The sequence below is a fragment of the Triticum aestivum genome, chromosome 3A, assembly GCF_018294505.1.
Source record: "Triticum aestivum cultivar Chinese Spring chromosome 3A, IWGSC CS RefSeq v2.1, whole genome shotgun sequence".
Lineage (NCBI taxonomy): Eukaryota > Viridiplantae > Streptophyta > Magnoliopsida > Poales > Poaceae > Triticum > Triticum aestivum.
Genome location: NC_057800.1, coordinates 247,156,900 through 247,175,820, shown reverse-complemented (window position 1 = coordinate 247,175,820; position 18,921 = coordinate 247,156,900).

Below are 18,921 nucleotides of genomic sequence, written 5' to 3'. Positions count from 1 at the left end.
ATTATATTTCCTTGTTCATGATAATCGTTTATTATCCATGCTAGAATTGTATTGATAGGAAACTCAGATACATGTGTGGATACATAGACAACACCATGTCCCTAGTAAGCCTCTAGTTGACTAGCTCGTTAATCAATAGATGGTTACGGTTTCCTGACCATGGACATTGGATGTCGTTGATAACGGGATCACATCATTAGGAGAATGATGTGATGGACAAGACCCAATCCTAAGCCTAGCACAAGATCATGTAGTTCGTATGCTAAAGCTTTTCTAATGTCAAGTATCATTTCCTTAGACCATGAGATTGTGCAACTCCCAGATACCGTAGGAGTGCTTTGGGTGTGCCAAACGTCACAACGTAACTGGGTGGCTATAAAGGTACACTACGGGTATCTCTGAAAGTGTCTGTTGGGTTGGCACGAATCGAGATTGGGATTTGTCACTCCGTGTAAACGGAGAGGTATCTCTGGGCCCACTCGGTAGGACATCATCATAATGTGCACAATGTGACCAAGGGGTTGATCACGGGATGATGTGTTACGAAACGAGTAAAGAGACTTGCCGGTAACGAGATTGAACAAGGTATCGGTATACCGACGATCGAATCTCGGGCAAGTACCATACCGCTAGACAAAGGGAATTGTATACGGGATCGATTGAGTCCTTGACATCGTGGTTCATCCGATGAGATCATCGTGGAACATGTGGGAGCCAACATGGGTATCCAGATCCCGCTGTTGGTTATTGACCGGAGAACATCTCGGTCATGTCTGCATGTCTCCCGAACCCGTAGGGTCTACACACTTAAGGTTCGATGACGCTAGGGTTATAAAGGAAGCTTGTATGTGGTTACCGAATGTTGTTCGGAGTCCCGGATGAGATCCCGGACGTCACGAGGAGTTCCGGAATGGTCCGGAGGTAAAGATTTATATATAGGAAGTCCTGTTTCGGCCATCGGGACAAGTTTCGGGGTCATCGGTATTGTACCGAGACCACCGGAAGGGTCCCGGGGGCCCACCGGGTGGGGCCACCTGCCTCGGGGGGCCACATGGGCTGTAGGGGGTGCGCCTTGGCCTACATGGGCCAAGGGCACCAGCTCCTAGAGGCCCATGCGCCAAGATATAGGAAAAAGGGGAGAGTCCTAAAGGGGGAAGGCACCTCCGAGGTGCCTTGGGGAGGATGGACTCCTCCCCCCCTCTTAGCCGCACCCCTTCCTTGGAGGAGGGGGCAAGGCTGCGCCTCCCCCTCTCCCCTGCCCCTATATATAGTGGAGGGGAGGGAGGGCATCCATACCTGAGCCCTTGGCGCCTCCCTCCCTTCCGTGACACCTCCTCCTCTCCCGTAGGTGCTTGGCGAAGCCCTGCAGGATTGCTACGCTCCTCCATCACCACCACGCCGTTGTGCTGCTGCTGGATGGAGTCTTCCTCAACCTCTCCCTCTCTCCTTGCTGGATCAAGGCGTTGGAGACATCGTCGAGCTGTACGTGTGTTGAACGCGGAGGTGCCGTCCGTTCGGCACTAGGATCATCGGTGATCTGAATCACGACGAGTACGACTCCATCAACCCCGTTCACTTGAACGCTTCCGCTTAGCGATCTACAAGGGTATGTAGATGCACTCTCCTTTCTACTCGTTGCTGGTCTCTCCATAGATAGATCTTGGTGTTACGTAGGAAATTTTTTGAATTTCTGCTACGTTCCCCAACAGTGGCATCATGAGCTAGGTCTATTGCGTAGATTCTTTGCACGAGTAGAACACAAAGTAGTTGTGGGCGTCGATATTGTTCAGTATGCTTGCCGTTACTAGTCTTATCTTGATTCGGCGGCATCGTGGGATGAAGCGGCCCGGACCAACCTTACACGTACGCTTACGTGAGACCGGTTCCACCGACAAACATGCACTAGTTGCATAAGGTGGCTGGCGGGTGTCTGTCTCTCCCACTTTAGTCGGATCGGATTCGATGAAAAGGGTCCTTATGAAGGGTAAATAGCAATTGGCATATCACGTTGTGGTTCATGCGTAGGTAAGAAACGTTCTTGCTAGAAACCCATAGCAGCCACGTAAAACATGCAAACAACAATTAGAGGACGTCTAACTTGTTTTTGCAGGGTATGCTATGTGATGTGATATGGCCAAAAAGGATGTGATGAATGATATATGTGATGTATGAGATTGATCGTGTTCTTGTAATAGGAATCACGACTTGCATGTCGATGAGTATGACAACCGGCAGGAGCCATAGGAGTTGTCTTAATTTATTTGTGACCTGCGTGTCAACTTAAACGTCATGTAATTACTTTACTTTATTGCTAACCGTTAGCCATAGTAGTAGAAGTAATAGTTGGCGAGGCAACTTCATGAAGACACGATGATGGAGATCATGATGATGGAGATCATGGTGTCATGCCGGTGACGATGATGATCATGGAGCCCCGAAGATGGAGATCAAAAGGAGCAAAGTGATGATGGCCATATCATGTCACTATTTGATTGCATGTGATGTTTATCATGTTTATACATCTTATTTGCTTAGAACGACGGTAGTAAATAAGATGATCCCTTACAACAATTTCAAGAAGTGTTCTCCCCTAACTGTGCACCGTTGCGACAGTTCGCTGTTTCAAAACATCACGTGATGATCGGGTGTTTTATTCAGACGTTCAAATACAACGGGTGTTGACGAGCCTAGCATGTACAGACATGGCCTCGGAACACACGCGAAACACTTAGGGTTAACTTGACGAGCCTAGCATGTACAGACATGGCCTCGGAACATGGAGACCGAAAGGTCGAGCATGAGTCGTATAGAAGATACGATCAACATGAAGATGTTCACCGATGATGACTAGTCCGTCTCACGTGATGATCGGACACGGCCTAGTTTGACTCGGATCATGTAATCACTTAGATGACTAGAGGGATGTCTATCTGAGTGGGAGTTCATAAGATGAACTTAATTATCCTGAACATAGTCAAAAGGATTTTGCAAATTATGTCGTAGCTCACGCTATAGTTCTACTGTTTAGATATGTTCCTAGAAAAAAATTAGTTGAAAGTTGATAGTAGCAATTATGCGGACTAGGTCCGTAAACTGAGGATTGTCCTCATTGCTTCATAGAAGGCTTATGTCCTTAATGCACCGCTCAGTGTGCTGAACCTCGAACGTTGTCTGTGGTTGTTGCGAACATCTGACATACACGTTTTGATAACTACGTGATAGTTCAGTTAAACGGTTTAGAGTTGAGGCACCAAAGACATTTTTGAAACGTCGCGAAACATATGAGATGTTTTGAGGGCTGAAATTGGGATTTCAGGCTCGTGCCCATGTCAAGAGGTATAAGACCTCCGATGACTTTCTTAACCTGCAAACTAAGGAGAAAAGCTCAATTGTTGAGCTTGTGCTCAGATTGTCTGAGTACAACAATCATTTGAATCGAGTGGGAGTTGATCTTCCAGATAAGACAGTGATGGTTCTCCAAAGTCATTGCCACCAAGCTATTAGAGCTTCGTGATGAACTATAACATATCAGGGATAGATATGATGATCCTTGAGGTATTCGCGATGTTTGACACCGCGAAAGTAGAAATCAAGAAGGAGCATCAATTGTTGATGGTTGGTGAAACCACTAGTTTCAAGAAGGGCAAGGGCAAGAAGGGATACTTCATGAAACGGCAAATCAGCTGCTGCTCTAGTGAAGAAACCCAAGGTAAAACCCAAACCCGAGACTAAGTGCTTCTGTAATAAGGGGAACAACCACTAGAGCAGAATTACCCTAGATACTTGGTAGATAAGAAGGCTGGCAAGGTCGATAGAAGTATATTGGATATACATTGTGTTAATGTGTACTTTGCTAGTACTCCTAGTAGCACCAGGGTATTAGATACCGGTTCGGTTGCTAAGTGTTAGTAACTCAAAACAAAAGGCTACGGAATAAACGGAGACTAGCTAAAGGTGAGCTGACGATATGTGTTGGAAGTGTTTCCAAGTTTGATGTGATCTAACATCGCACGCTCCCTCTACCATCAAGATTAGTATTAAACCTGAATAAGTGCTCTTGCACCTAAAGGAATGGTTTATTGAATTTTGATCGTAGGGATACACATTTTCATGCCAAAAGATATAAGATAGTAATGATAGTACCACTTACTTGTGGCGCTGCCATGTAAGTCATAATGGTATAAAACGCATGAAGAAGCTCCATATTGATGGATCTTTGGGCTCACTCATTTTTGAAAAGTTTGAGACATGCGAACCATGTCTATTGGTGTATATGCATGAAGAAACTCCATGCAAATGGACCATTTTGACTCACTTGATTTTGAATCACTTGAGACATGCAAATCATACCACATTGGCAAGATGACTGAAAGCCTCGGTTTCAGTAAGATGGAACAAGATAGCAACTTGTTGGAAGTAACACATTTTGATGTGTGCAGTCCAATGAGTGCTGAGGCATGCAGTGAATATCGTTATGTTCTTACTTCACAGATGATTCGAGTAGATGTTGAGTATATTTACTTGATGAATCACGAGTCTGAATTATTGAAAGGTTCAAGTAATTTCAGTGTGAAGTTGAAAGATTGTTGTGACAAGAGGATAAAAGATCTATGATATGATCATAGAGATGAATATCTGAATCACGAGTTTGGCACAGAATTAAGACATTGTGGAAATTGTTTCACAACTGATACAGCCTGGAACACCATAGTGTGATGGTGTGTCCAAACGTCATAGTTGCACCCTATTGGATATGGTGCGTACCATGATGTCTCTTATCGAAGTACCACTATAGTTTATGGGTTAGGCATTAGAGACAACCACATTCACTTTAAATAGGGCACCACGTAATTCCGATGAGATGACACCGTATGAACTATGGTTTAGAGAAACCTAAGCTGTCATTTCTTAAAAGTTTGGGGCTGCGACGCTTATGTGAAAAAGTTTCAGGCTGATAAGCTCGAACCCAAAGCGGATAAATGCATCTTCATAGGACACCCAAAACATTTGGGTATACCTCCTGTCTCAGATCCGAAAGCAATAAGGGATTGTTTCTAGAATCGGGTCCTTTCTCGAGGAAAAGTTTCTCTCGAAAGAATTGAGTGGGAGGATGGTGGAGACTTGATGAGGTTATTGAACCGTCACTTCAACCAGTGTGTAGCAGGGCACAGGAAGTTGTTCCCGTGGCACCTACACCAATTGAAGTGGAAGCTTATGATATTGATCATGAAGTTTCGGATCAAATCACTGCCGAACCTCGTAGGGTGACAAGGATACGTGCTACTTCAGAGTGGTACAGTAATCCTGTCTTGAAGGTCATGTTGCTAGACAACAATGAACCTACGAGCTATGGAGAAGCGATGGTGGGCCCAAATTCCGACAAATGGTTAGAAACCATAAAATCCGAGATAGGATCCATGTATGAAAACAAAGTGTAGACTTTGGCAGAACAACTCGATGGTCGTAAGGCTGTTGAGTGCAGATGGATTTTAAAAGGAAGACAGACAATGATGGTAAGTGTCACCATTGAGAAAGCTCGACTTGTCGTTAAGATGTTTTTCGACAAGTTCAAGGAATTGACTACGATGAGACTTTCTCACTCGTAACGATGCTAAGAGTCTGTTGGAATTATATTAGCAATTACTGCATTATTTATGAAATCTTGCAGATAGGATGTCAAAACATTGTTTCCTCGACGATTCTTGAGGAAAGGTTGTATGTGATACAACCGGAAGGTTTTGTCTATCCTGAAATATGCTAATAAGTATGCAAAGCTCCAGCAATCCTTCTGAGGACTGGAGTGAGCATCTCGGAGTTGGAATGTATGCTTTGATGATGATCAAAGATTTTGGGTGTATACAAAGTTTATGAGAAACTTGTATTTCCAAAGAAGTGAGTGGGAGCACTATAGAATTTCTGATGAGTATATGTTGTTGACATATTAATGATCAGAAATGACGTAGAATTTCTGGAAAGCATATAGGGTTATTTGGAAAGTGTTTTCAATGGAAAACCTGGATTAAGCTACTTGAACATTGAGCATCAAGATCTATAAGGATAGATCAAAACGCTTAATAGTACTTTCAAATGAGCACATGCCTTGACATGATCTTGAAGGTGTTCAAGATGGACCAGTCAAAGAAGGAGTTCTTGCTTGAGTTGTAAGGTATGAAGTTAAGACTTAAAGCTCGACCATGGCAGAATAGAGAGAAAGGAACGAAGGTCGTCCCCTATGCTTAAGACATAGGCTCTACAGTATGCTATGCTGTGTACCGCACCTGAAGTGTGCTTTACCATGAGTCAGTCAAGGGGTACGAGAGTGATCCAAGAATGGATCACAGGACAGCGGTCAAAGTTATCCTTAGTAACTAGTGGACTAAGGAATTTTCTCAATTATGGAGGTGGTAAAAGAGTTCGTCGTAAAGGGTTACGTCGATGCAAGCTTAACACCTATCCGGATAGCTTTGAGTAGAGATACCGGATACGTATAATGGAGCAACAATTTATAATAGCTCCAAGTAGAACAGTTATTTGGAATAGCTCCAAATAGAACGTGGTAGCTGCATCTAGGAGATGACATAGAGATTTGTAAAGCACACACGGATCTGAAAGATTCAGACCCGTTGACTAAAACCTCTCTCACAAGCAACATGATCAAACCCAGAACTCTTTGGGTGTTAGTCACATGGGGATGTGACCTTGAGTGTTAATCACATATCGATGTGAACTAGATTATTGACTCTAGTGCAAGTGGGAGACTGTTGGAAATATGCCCTAGAGGCAATAATAAATTGATTATTATTATATTTCCTTGTTCATGATAATCGTTTATTATCCATGCTAGAATTGTATTGATAGGAAACTCAGATACATGTGTGGATACATAGACAACACCATGTCCCTAGTAAGCCTCTAGTTGACTAGCTCGTTAATCAATAGATGGTTACGGTTTCCTGACCATGGACATTGGATGTCGTTGATAACGGGATCACATCATTAGGAGAATGATGTGATGGACAAGACCCAATCCTAAGACTAGCACAAAGATCGTATAGTTCGTTAGAGCTTTGCCAATGTCAAGTATCTCTTCCTTTGACCATGAGATCGTGTAACTCCTGGATACCGTAGGAATGCTTTGGGTGTATCAAACGTCACAACGTAACTGGGTGACTATAAAGGTGCACTACAGGTATCTCCGAAAGTATCTATTGTTTTATGCGGATCGAGACTGGGATTTGTCACTCCGTGTAAACGGAGAGGTATCTCTGGGCCCACTCGGTAGGACATCATCATAATGTGCACAATGTGACCAAGGGGTTGATCACGGGATGATGTGTTACGGAACGAGTAAAGAGACTTGCCGGTAACGAGATTGAACAAGGTATCGGTATACCGACGATCGAATCTCGGGCAAGTACCATACCGCTAGACAAAGGGAATTGTATACGGGATCGATTGAGTCCTTGACATCGTGGTTCATCCGATGAGATCATCGTGGAACATGTGGGAGCCAACATGGGTATCCAGATCCCGCTGTTGGTTATTGACCGGAGAACATCTCGGTCATGTCTGCATGTCTCCCGAACCCGTAGGGTCTACACACTTAAGGTTCGATGACGCTAGGGTTATATAGGAAGCTTGTATGTGGTTACCGAATGTTGTTCGGAGTCCCGGATGAGATCCCGGACGTCACGAGGAGTTCCGGAATGGTCCGGAGGTAAAGATTTATATATAGGAAGTCCTGTTTCGGCCATCGGGACAAGTTTCGGGGTCATCGGTATTGTACCGGGACCACCGGAAGGGTCCCGGGGGCCCACCGGGTGGGGCCACCTGCCCCGGGGGGCCACATGGGCTGTAGGGGGTGCGCCTTGGCCTACATGGGCCAAGGGCACCAGCTCCTAGAGGCCCATGCGCCAAGATATAGGAAAAAGGGGAGAGTCCTAAAGGGGGAAGGCACCTCCGAGGTGCCTTGGGGAGGATGGACTCCTCCCCCCCTCTTAGCCGCACCCCTTCCTTGGAGGAGGGGGCAAGGCTGCGCCTCCCCCTCTCCCCTGCCCCTATATATAGTGGAGGGGAGGGAGGGCATCCATACCTGAGCCCTTGGCGCCTCCCTCCCTTCCGTGACACCTCCTCCTCTCCCGTAGGTGCTTGGCGAAGCCCTGCAGGATTGCTACGCTCCTCCATCACCACCACGCCGTTGTGCTGCTGCTGGATGGAGTCTTCCTCAACCTCTCCCTTTCTCCTTGCTGGATCAAGGCGTTGGAGACATCGTCGAGCTGTACGTGTGTTGAACGCGGAGGTGCCGTCCGTTCGGCACTAGGATCATCAGTGATCTGAATCACGACGAGTACGACTCCATCAACCCCGTTCACTTGAACGCTTCCGCTTAGCGATCTACAAGGGTATGTAGATGCACTCTCCTTTCTACTCGTTGCTGGTCTCTCCATAGATAGATCTTGGTGTTACGTAGGAAAATTTTTGAATTTCTGCTACGTTCCCCAACAGTGGCATCATGAGCTAGGTCTATTGCGTAGATTCTTTGCACGAGTAGAACACAAAGTAGTTGTGGGCGTCGATATTGTTCAGTATGCTTGCCGTTACTAGTCTTATCTTGATTCGGCGGCATCGTGGGATGAAGCGGCCCGGACCAACCTTACACGTACGCTTACGTGAGACCGGTTCCACCGACAAACATGCACTAGTTGCATAAGGTGGCTGGCGGGTGTCTGTCTCTCCCACTTTAGTCGGATCGGATTCGATGAAAAGGGTCCTTATGAAGGGTAAATAGCAATTGGCATATCACGTTGTGGTTCATGCGTAGGTAAGAAACGTTCTTGCTAGAAACCCATAGCAGCCACGTAAAACATGCAAACAACAATTAGAGGACGTCTAACTTGTTTTTGCAGGGTATGCTATGTGATGTGATATGGCCAGAAGAATGTGATGAATGATATGTGATGTATGAGATTGATCATGTTCTTGTAATAGGATTCACGACTTGCATGTCGATGAGTATGACAACCGGCAGGAGCCATAGGAGTTGTCTTTATTTTTGTATGACCTGCGTGTCATTGAAGAACGCCATGTAAACTACTTTACTTTATTGCTAAACGCGTTAGTCATAGAAGTAGAAGTAGTCATTGGCGTGACAACTTCATGAAGACACGATGATGGAGATCATGATGATGGAGATCATGGTGTCATGCCGGTGACAAGATGATCATGGAGCCCCGAAGATGAAGATCAAAGGAGCTATATGATATTGGCCATATCATGTCACTACTCTATTTGATTGCATGTGATGTTTATCATGTTTATGCATCTTGTTTACTTAGGACGACGGTAGTAAATAAGATGATCCCTTACAAAATTTCAAGAAGTGTTCTCCCCTAACTGTGCACCGTTGCTACAGTTTGTCGCTTCTAAGCACCACGTGATGATCGGGTGTGATGGATTCTTACGTTCACATACAACGGGTGTAAGACAGTTTTACACAGCGAAAACACTTAGGGTTAACTTGACGAGCCTAGCATGTGCAGACATGGCCTCGGAACACGGAGACCGAAAGGTCGAGCATGAGTCGTATGGTAGATACGATCAACATGAAGATGTTCACCGATGATGACTAGTCCGTCTCACGTGATGATCGGACACGGCCTAGTTGACTCGGATCATGTGATCACTTAGATGACCAGAGGGATGTCTATCTAAGTGGGAGTTCATAAGATGAACTTAATTATCCTGAACATAGTCAAAAGACCTTTTGCAAATTATGTCGTAAGCTCGCGCTTTAGTTCCACTGTTTAGATATGTTCCTAGAGAAAATATAGTTGAAAGTTGATAGTAGCGATTATGCGATCAGTAGAAAGCTTATGTCCTTAATGCACCGCTTAGTGTGCTGAACCCCAAACGTCGTTTGTGGATGCTTCGAACATCGAACATACACGTTTTGATAACTACGTGATAGTTCAGTTAAATGGTTTAAGTAGAGGCACCAAAGACGTTTTCGAAACGTCGCGGAACATATGAAATTGGGATTTCAAGCTCGTGCCCACGTCAAGAGGTATAAGACCTCCGACGATTTTCTTAACCTGCAAACTAAGGGAGAAAAGCTCAATCGTTGAGCTTGTGCTCAGATTGTCTGAGTGCAACAATCACTTGAATCGAGTGGGAGTCGATCTTCCAGATGAGATAGTGATGTTTCTCCAAAGTCATTGCCACCAAGCTGCTAGAGCTTCGTGATGAACTATAACATATCAGGGATATATATGATGATCCTTGAGATATTCGCGATGTTTGACTCCGCGAAAGTAGAAATCAAAAGGGAGCATCAATCGTTGATGGTTAGTAAAACCACTAGTTTCAAGAAGGGCAAGGGCAAGAAGGGATACTTCATGAAACGGCAAATCAGCTGCTGCACCAATGAAGAAACCCGAGGTTGAACCCAAACCCGAGACTAAGTGCTTCTGTAATAAGGGGAACAACCATTGGAGCAAGATTACCCTAGATACTTGGTAGATGAGAAGGCTGGCAAGGTCGATAGAAGTATATTGGATATACATTATGTTAATGTGTACTTTACTAGTACTCCTAGTAGCACCAGGGTATAAGATACCGGTTCGGTTGCTAAGTGTTAGTAACTCGAAATAAAAGCTACGGAATGAACGGAGACTAGCTAAAGGTGAGCTGACGATATATGTTGGAAGTGTTTCCAAGGTTGATATGATCAAGCATCGCACGCTCCCTCTACCATCAAGATTAGTATTAAACCTGAATGGTTTATTGAATCTCGATCGTAGTGATACACATTCTCATGCCAAAAGATATAAGATAGTAATGATAGTACCACTTACTTGTGGCACTGCCATGTAAGTCATAATGGTATAAAACGCATGAAGAAGCTCCATGTTGATGGATCTTTGGACTCACTCGTTTTTGAAAAGTTTGAGACATGCGAACCATGTCTATTGGTGTATATGCATGAAGAAACTCCATGCAAATGGATCGTTCGGACTCACTTGATTTTGAATCACTTGAGATATGCAAATCATACCACATGGGCAAGATGACTGAAAAGCCTCATTTTCAGTAAGATGGAACAAGATAGCAACTTGTTGGAAGTAACACATTTTGATGTGTGCAGTCGAATGAGTGCTGAGGCATGCAGTGAATATCATTATGTTCTTACTTCACAGATGATTCGAGTAAATGTTGAGTATATTTACTTGATGAAACACAAGTCTGAATTATTGAATGGTTCAAGTAATTTCAGAGTGAAGTAGCAGATCAGTGTGACAAGAGGATAAAATGTCTATGATATGATCATAGAGATGAATATCTGAGTTACGAGTTTTGGCACACAATTAAGACATTGTGGAAATTGTTTCGCAATTAATACCGCCTGGAACACCATAATGTGATGGTGTGTCCGAACATCATAGTTGCACCCTATTGGATATGGTGCGTACCATGATGTCTCTTATCGAATTACCACTATCGTTCATGGGTTAGGCATTAGAGACAACCACATTCACTTTAAATAGGGCACCACGTAATTCCGATGAGATGACACCGTATGAATTATGGTTTAGAGAAACCTAAGTTGTCGTTTCTTAAAAGTTTGGGGCTGCGACGCTTATATGAAAAAGTTTCAGGTTGATAAGCTCGAACCCAAAGCGGATAAAATGCATCTTCATAGGAAACCCAAAACAGTTGGGTATACCTCCTAATTCAGATTCGAAAGCAATATGGATTGTTTCTAGAATCGGGTCCTTTCTCGAGGAAAAGTTTCTCTCGAAAGAATTGAGTGGGAGGATGGTGGAGACTTGATGAGGTTATTGAACCGTCTCTTCAACTAGTGTGTGACAGGGCACAGGGAGTTGTTCCTGTGGCACCTACACCAATTGAAGTGGAAGCTTATGATATTGATCATGAAACTTCGGATCAAGTCACTCCCAAACCTCGTAGGATGACAAGGATGCGTACTACTTCAGAGTGGTACGTAATCCTGTCTTGGAAGTCATGTTGCTAGACAACAATGAACCTACGAGCTATGGAGAAGCGATGGTGGGCCCGGATTCCGATAAATGGCTCAAGGCCATAAAACCCGAGAGAGGATCCATGTATGAAAACAAAGTGTAGACTTTGGAAGAACTACTTGATGGTCGTAAGGCTGTTAGGTACATATGGATTTTGAAAGGAAGACAGACAATGATGGTAAGTGTCACCATTGAGAAAGCTCGACTTGTCGTTAAGATGTTTTTCGACAAGTTCAAGGAGTTGACTACGATGAGACTTTCTCACTCGTAGCGATGCTAAGAGTCTGTTGGAATTATATTAGCAATTACTACATTATTTATGAAATCTTGCAGATAGGATGTCAAAACATTGTTTCCTCGACGATTCTTGAGGAAAGGTTGTATGTGATACAACCGGAAGGTTTTGTCTATCCTGAAATATGCTAATAAGTATGCAAAGCTCCAGCAATCCTTCTGAGGACTGGAGTGAGCATCTCGGAGTTGGAATGTATGCTTTGATGATGATCAAAGATTTTGGGTGTATACAAAGTTTATGAGAAACTTGTATTTCCAAAGAAGTGAGTGGGAGCACTATAGAATTTCTGATGAGTATATGTTGTTGACATATTAATGATCAGAAATGACGTAGAATTTCTGGAAAGCATATAGGGTTATTTGGAAAGTGTTTTCAATGGAAAACCCGGATTAAGCTACTTGAACATTGAGCATCAAGATCTATAAGGATAGATCAAAACGCTTAATAGTACTTTCAAATGAGCACATGCCTTGACATGATCTTGAAGGTGTTCAAGATGGACCAGTCAAAGAAGGAGTTCTTGCTTGAGTTGTAAGGTATGAAGTTAAGACTTAAAGCTCGACCATGGCAGAATAGAGAGAAAGGAACGAAGGTCGTCCCCTATGCTTAAGACATAGGCTCTACAGTATGCTATGCTGTGTACCGCACCTGAAGTGTGCTTTACCATGAGTCAGTCAAGGGGTACGAGAGTGATCCAAGAATGGATCACAGGACAGCGGTCAAAGTTATCCTTAGTAACTAGTGGACTAAGGAATTTTCTCAATTTTGGAGGTGGTAAAAGAGTTCGTCGTAAAGGGTTACGTCGATGCAAGCTTAACACCTATCCGGATAGCTCTGAGTAGAGATACCGGATACGTATAATGGAGCAACAATTTAGAATAGCTCCAAGTAGAACAGTTATTTGGAATAGCTCCAAATAGAACGTGGTAGCTGCATCTAGGAGATGACATAGAGATTTGTAAAGCACACACGGATCTGAAAGATTCAGACCCGTTGACTAAAACCTCTCTCACAAGCAACATGATCAAACCCAGAACTCTTTGGGTGTTAGTCACATGGGGATGTGACCTTGAGTGTTAATCACATATCGATGTGAACTAGACTATTGACTCTAGTGCAAGTGGGAGACTGTTGGAAATATGCCCTAGAGGCAATAATAAATTGATTATTATTATATTTCCTTGTTCATGATAATCGTTTATTATCCATGCTAGAATTGTATTGATAGGAAACTCAGATACATGTGTGGATACATAGACAACACCATGTCCCTAGTAAGCCTCTAGTTGACTAGCTCGTTAATCAATAGATGGTTACGGTTTCCTGACCATGGACATTGGATGTCGTTGATAACGGGATCACATCATTAGGAGAATGATGTGATGGACAAGACCCAATCCTAAGCCTAGCACAAGATCATGTAGTTCGTATGCTAAAGCTTTTCTAATGTCAAGTATCATTTCCTTAGACCATGAGATTGTGCAACTCCCGGATACCGTAGGAGTGCTTTGGGTGTGCCAAACGTCACAACGTAACTGGGTGGCTATAAAGGTACACTACGGGTATCTCTGAAAGTGTCTGTTGGGTTGGCACGAATCGAGATTGGGATTTGTCACTCCGTGTAAACGGAGAGGTATCTCTGGGCCCACTCGGTAGGACATCATCATAATGTGCACAATGTGACCAAGGGGTTGATCACGGGATGATGTGTTACGGAACGAGTAAAGAGACTTGCCGGTAACGAGATTGAACAAGGTATCGGTATACCGACAATCGAATCTCGGGCAAGTACCATACCGCTAGACAAAGGGAATTGTATACGGGATCGATTGAGTCCTTGACATCGTGGTTCATCCGATGAGATCATCGTGGAACATGTGGGAGCCAACATGGGTATCCAGATCCCGCTGTTGGTTATTGACCGGAGAACATCTCGGTCATGTCTGCATGTCTCCCGAACCCGTAGGGTCTACACACTTAAGGTTCGATGACGCTAGGGTTATAAAGGAAGCTTGTATGTGGTTACCGAATGTTGTTCGGAGTCCCGGATGAGATCCCGGACGTCACGAGGAGTTCCGGAATGGTCCGGAGGTAAAGATTTATATATAGGAAGTCCTGTTTCGGCCATCGGGACAAGTTTCGGGGTCATCGGTATTGTACCGGGACCACCGGAAGGGTCCCGGGGGGCCACATGGGCTGTAGGGGGTGCGCCTTGGCCTACATGGGCCAAGGGCACCAGCCCCTAGAGGCCCATGCGCCAAGATATAGGAAAAAGGGGAGAGTCCTAAAGGGGGAAGGCACCTCCGAGGTGCCTTGGGGAGGATGGACTCCTCCCCCCTCCTTAGCCGCACCCCTTCCTTGGAGGAGGGGGCAAGGCTGCGCCTCCCCCCTCTCCCCTGCCCCTATATATAGTGGAGGGGAGGGAGGGCATCCATACCTGAGCCCTTGGCGCCTCCCTCCCTCCCGTGACACCTCCTCCTCTCCCGTAGGTGCTTGGCGAAGCCCTGCAGGATTGCCACGCTCCTCCATCACCACCACGCCGTTGTGCTGCTGCTGGATGGAGTCTTCCTCAACCTCTCCCTCTCTCCTTGCTGGATCAAGGCGTGGGAGACATCGTCGAGCTGTACGTGTGTTGAACGCGGAGGTGCCGTCCATTCGGCACTAGGATCATCGGTGATCTGAATCACGACGAGTACGACTCCATCAACCCCGTTCACTTGAACGCTTCCGCTTAGCGATCTACAAGGGTATGTAGATGCACTCTCCTTTCTACTCGTTGCTGGTCTCTCCATAGATAGATCTTGGTGTTACGTAGGAAATTTTTTTGAATTTCTGCTACGTTCCCCAACAGTGGTATCAGAGCTAGGTCTATTGCGTAGATTCTTTGCACGAGTAGAACACAAAGTAGTTGTGGGCGTCGATATTGTTCAATATGCTTGCCGTTACTAATCTTATCTTGATTCGGCGGCATCGTGGGATGAAGCGGCCCGGACCAACCTTACACGTACGCTTACGTGAGACCGGTTCCACCGACAAACATGCACTAGTTGCATAAGGTAGCTGGCGGGTGTCTGTCTCTCCCCCTTTAGTCGGATCGGATTCGATGAAAAGGGTCCTTATGAAGGGTAAATAGCAATTGGCATATCACGTTGTGGTTCATGCGTAGGTAAGAAACGTTCTTGCTAGAAACCCATAGCAGCCACGTAAAACATGCAAACAACAATTAGAGGACGTCTAACTTGTTTTTGCAGGGTATGCTATGTGATGTGATATGGCCAAAAAGGATGTGATGAATGATATATGTGATGTATGAGATTGATCATGTTCTTGTAATAGGAATCACGACTTGCATGTCAATGAGTATGACAACCGGCAGGAGCCATAGGAGTTGTCTTTATTTATTTGTGACCTGCGTGTCAACTTAAACGTCATGTAATTACTTTACTTTATTGCTAACCGTTAGCCATAGTAGTAGAAGTAATAGTTGGCGAGGCAACTTCATGAAGACACGATGATGGAGATCATGATGATGGAGATCATGGTGTCATGCCGGTGACGATGATGATCATGGAGCCCCGAAGATGGAGATCAAAAGGAGCAAAGTGATGATGGCCATATCATGTCACTATTTGATTGCATGTGATGTTTATCATGTTTATACATCTTATTTGCTTAGAACGACGGTAGTAAATAAGATGATCCCTTACAACAATTTCAAGAAGTGTTCTCCCCTAACTGTGCACCGTTGCGACAGTTTGCTGTTTCAAAACATCACGTGATGATCGGGTGTTTTATTCAGACGTTCAAATACAACGGGTGTTGACGAGCCTAGCATGTACAGACATGGCCTCGGAACACACGCGAAACACTTAGGGTTAACTTGACGAGCCTAGCATGTACAGACATGGCCTCGGAACATGGAGACCGAAAGGTCGAGCATGAGTCGTATAGAAGATACGATCAACATGAAGATGTTCACCGATGATGACTAGTCCGTCTCACGTGATGATCGGACACGGCCTAGTTCTGGTGGGCACGTCGATCGCCCTATGTTGCATGGCATCGATTCGCGTGCCCATGCATGGTCACCCGACGAGCCCGTCGCGCCGAGCATCTCCACTGCTCGGTCCGTTTCGGCAGCGGCCGCCGAGTCGCCCGCGGCTCGGCCCGTCACGCCGTCTTCGCCTGCGGCTCGGTCCGTCACGCCGTCTTCGCCCGCGGCTCGGGTCCTCACGTCGCCTTCATCAGCGGATCGGCCCGCGACACCAGCCGCGCCACGGCCCACTATGCCGAGCTCGCCATCGGCCCGGTCTGTGATGCCGGAGTCGCCAGCTGCTTCGTCTGCTCTGCCGGTTTCGCCGGTGGGTCGGCCTTCTTCGCCAACCGAGTCCGAGACTACCGTGACTGGCTCCTCGTCACCGGCTGACTCGTCAACGTCGCCGTCCTCCAGCCCGTTGCAGGCTGCTCCGTCGACCTCGGTGGTTCCTGTGTCCCGACTACATACATGCAGTCGCAGTGGCATTTTCAAACCTAAGGAACGTAAGGATGGTACGGTTGCTTGGTTGGCTGCTTGTTTGGCTGCTGCTGTTGCGGATCCATCTTCTGAGCCTCGCTCATATCAGGCTGCCCTGCGCATTCCACATTGGCGAGAGGCTATGGAGCAGGAGTTTCATGCTCTTCTTCGTAACAAGACATGGACTCTCGTTCCTCCACCACCACGGGTAAATGTTATTGACTCAAAATGGGTATTCAAAGTGAAGAAGCATTTGGATGGATCTATTGAGCATTACAAAGCGCGACTTGTTGCTCGCGGTTTTCGGCAGCGTCATGGTCTTGACTATGAGGACACCTTCAGTCCTGTCGTCAAGCCTACCACTATTCGGCTTCTTCTCTCCATTGCTGTTTCTCGTGGTTGGTCACTTCGTCAACTTGATGTGCAGAATGCTTTTCTACATGGATTTTTGGAGGAAGAGGTTTATATGAAACAGCCGCCTGGTTTCTCTGATCCTGATCGTCCTGACTATATCTGTCGTCTTTCCAAAGCACTATATGGTTTGAAGCAAGCTCCTCGTGCCTGGCATGCCCGCCTTGCCTCTGCCCTTCGTGCTCATGGTTTTGTGCCGTCTACTGCTGACACTTCATTATTTCTTCTACAGAAGCCAGAAGTCACTATGTATCTTTTGGTATATGTCGATGATATTATCCTTGTCAGCTCTTCTCAGTATGCTGCTGATGCTCTTGTCTGCTCTCTTGGTGCTGATTTTGCGGTCAAAGATCTTGGGAAGCTTCACTACTTTCTTGGAGTTGAGGTCACTTCTCGTGCTACTGGTCTTGTCCTTACGCAGAAGAAGTACTCCTTGGAGTTGTTACAAAGAGCTGGCATGCTGAAGTGCAAACCGACCACCACACCCATGTCGTCTACCGACAAGATAACAGCTGTTGATGGTGAGCTTTTGTCTCCTACGGATGCCACAGAGTACATGAGCATTGTTGGTGGACTTCAGTACTTGACGATCATGAGACCAGATATCTCTTATGCTGTTAACAGGGTTTGTCAGTATCTTCAGGCTCCCAGAGATACTCATTGGGCTGCTGTTAAACGCATTCTTCGTTATGTTCAGTTCACCCTGACATTTGGTATGCATATTCGGCCGACTTCCTCTCGGGTCCTTTCGGCCTTCTCTGATGCAGATTGGGCTGGTAGCCCAGATGACAGGCGATCCACGGGGGGTTATGCAGTATTCTTTGGCTCTAATTTGATCGCCTGGAGTGCTCGGAAATAGGCTACTGTGTCACGTAGCAGTACTGAAGCTGAGTACAAGGCTGTGGCTAATGCTACTGCAGAGATTATTTGGGTGCAGTCTTTGCTTCAGGAGTTGGGTTTGTCTCAACCACAGCCTCCTATTCTTTGGTGTGATAACATTGGTGCTACATACCTTTCTGCAAATCCAGTATTTCATGCCCGAATGAAACACATTGAAGTTGACTATCACTTTGTACGGGAACGTGTATCACAGAAGCAACTCCAGATCAAGTTTATCTCATCTAAGGATCAACTTGCAGACATCTTCACTAAGCCTTTACCGCTGCCACAGTTTGAGGCTTGTAGGCGCAATCTTACCCTTCTTAGTTCTTTAGAAAGTGGCTAAGATTGAGGGAGGGTGTTAGACTATGTATAGCTTCTGTACCTATGTACGTATATGGTACATATTGTAACACAACCATTATATATAATGAGATAAGCCACCCCTAGAGGGTTGTGCTGGTTCCCCAAAACTTATTGTCTTACACCGCCGCACAGCACTGCTCCACTTGCTAACCATGCTTACTGGAGTACATTCTGTTGGTTATTCCGTACGGCTTACTGTATGCACAAAACAAGCTGATGCCGAGCACTGTGATTAGTTTACTCGTCATCTTTGCAGGAAACTGCTGGCTGATTAAACTACGGATCGAGCAGTTAAGATCTGGTGACATTACATAAATATTTGCAGCTCCTTACCTCGGCTTGACGCACACGCCTGGATTCACAAGGCTAGGGGAACAAGGCAGCCCTGGCTAGCTTGGGCAGCAAGAAGAATGACCGCC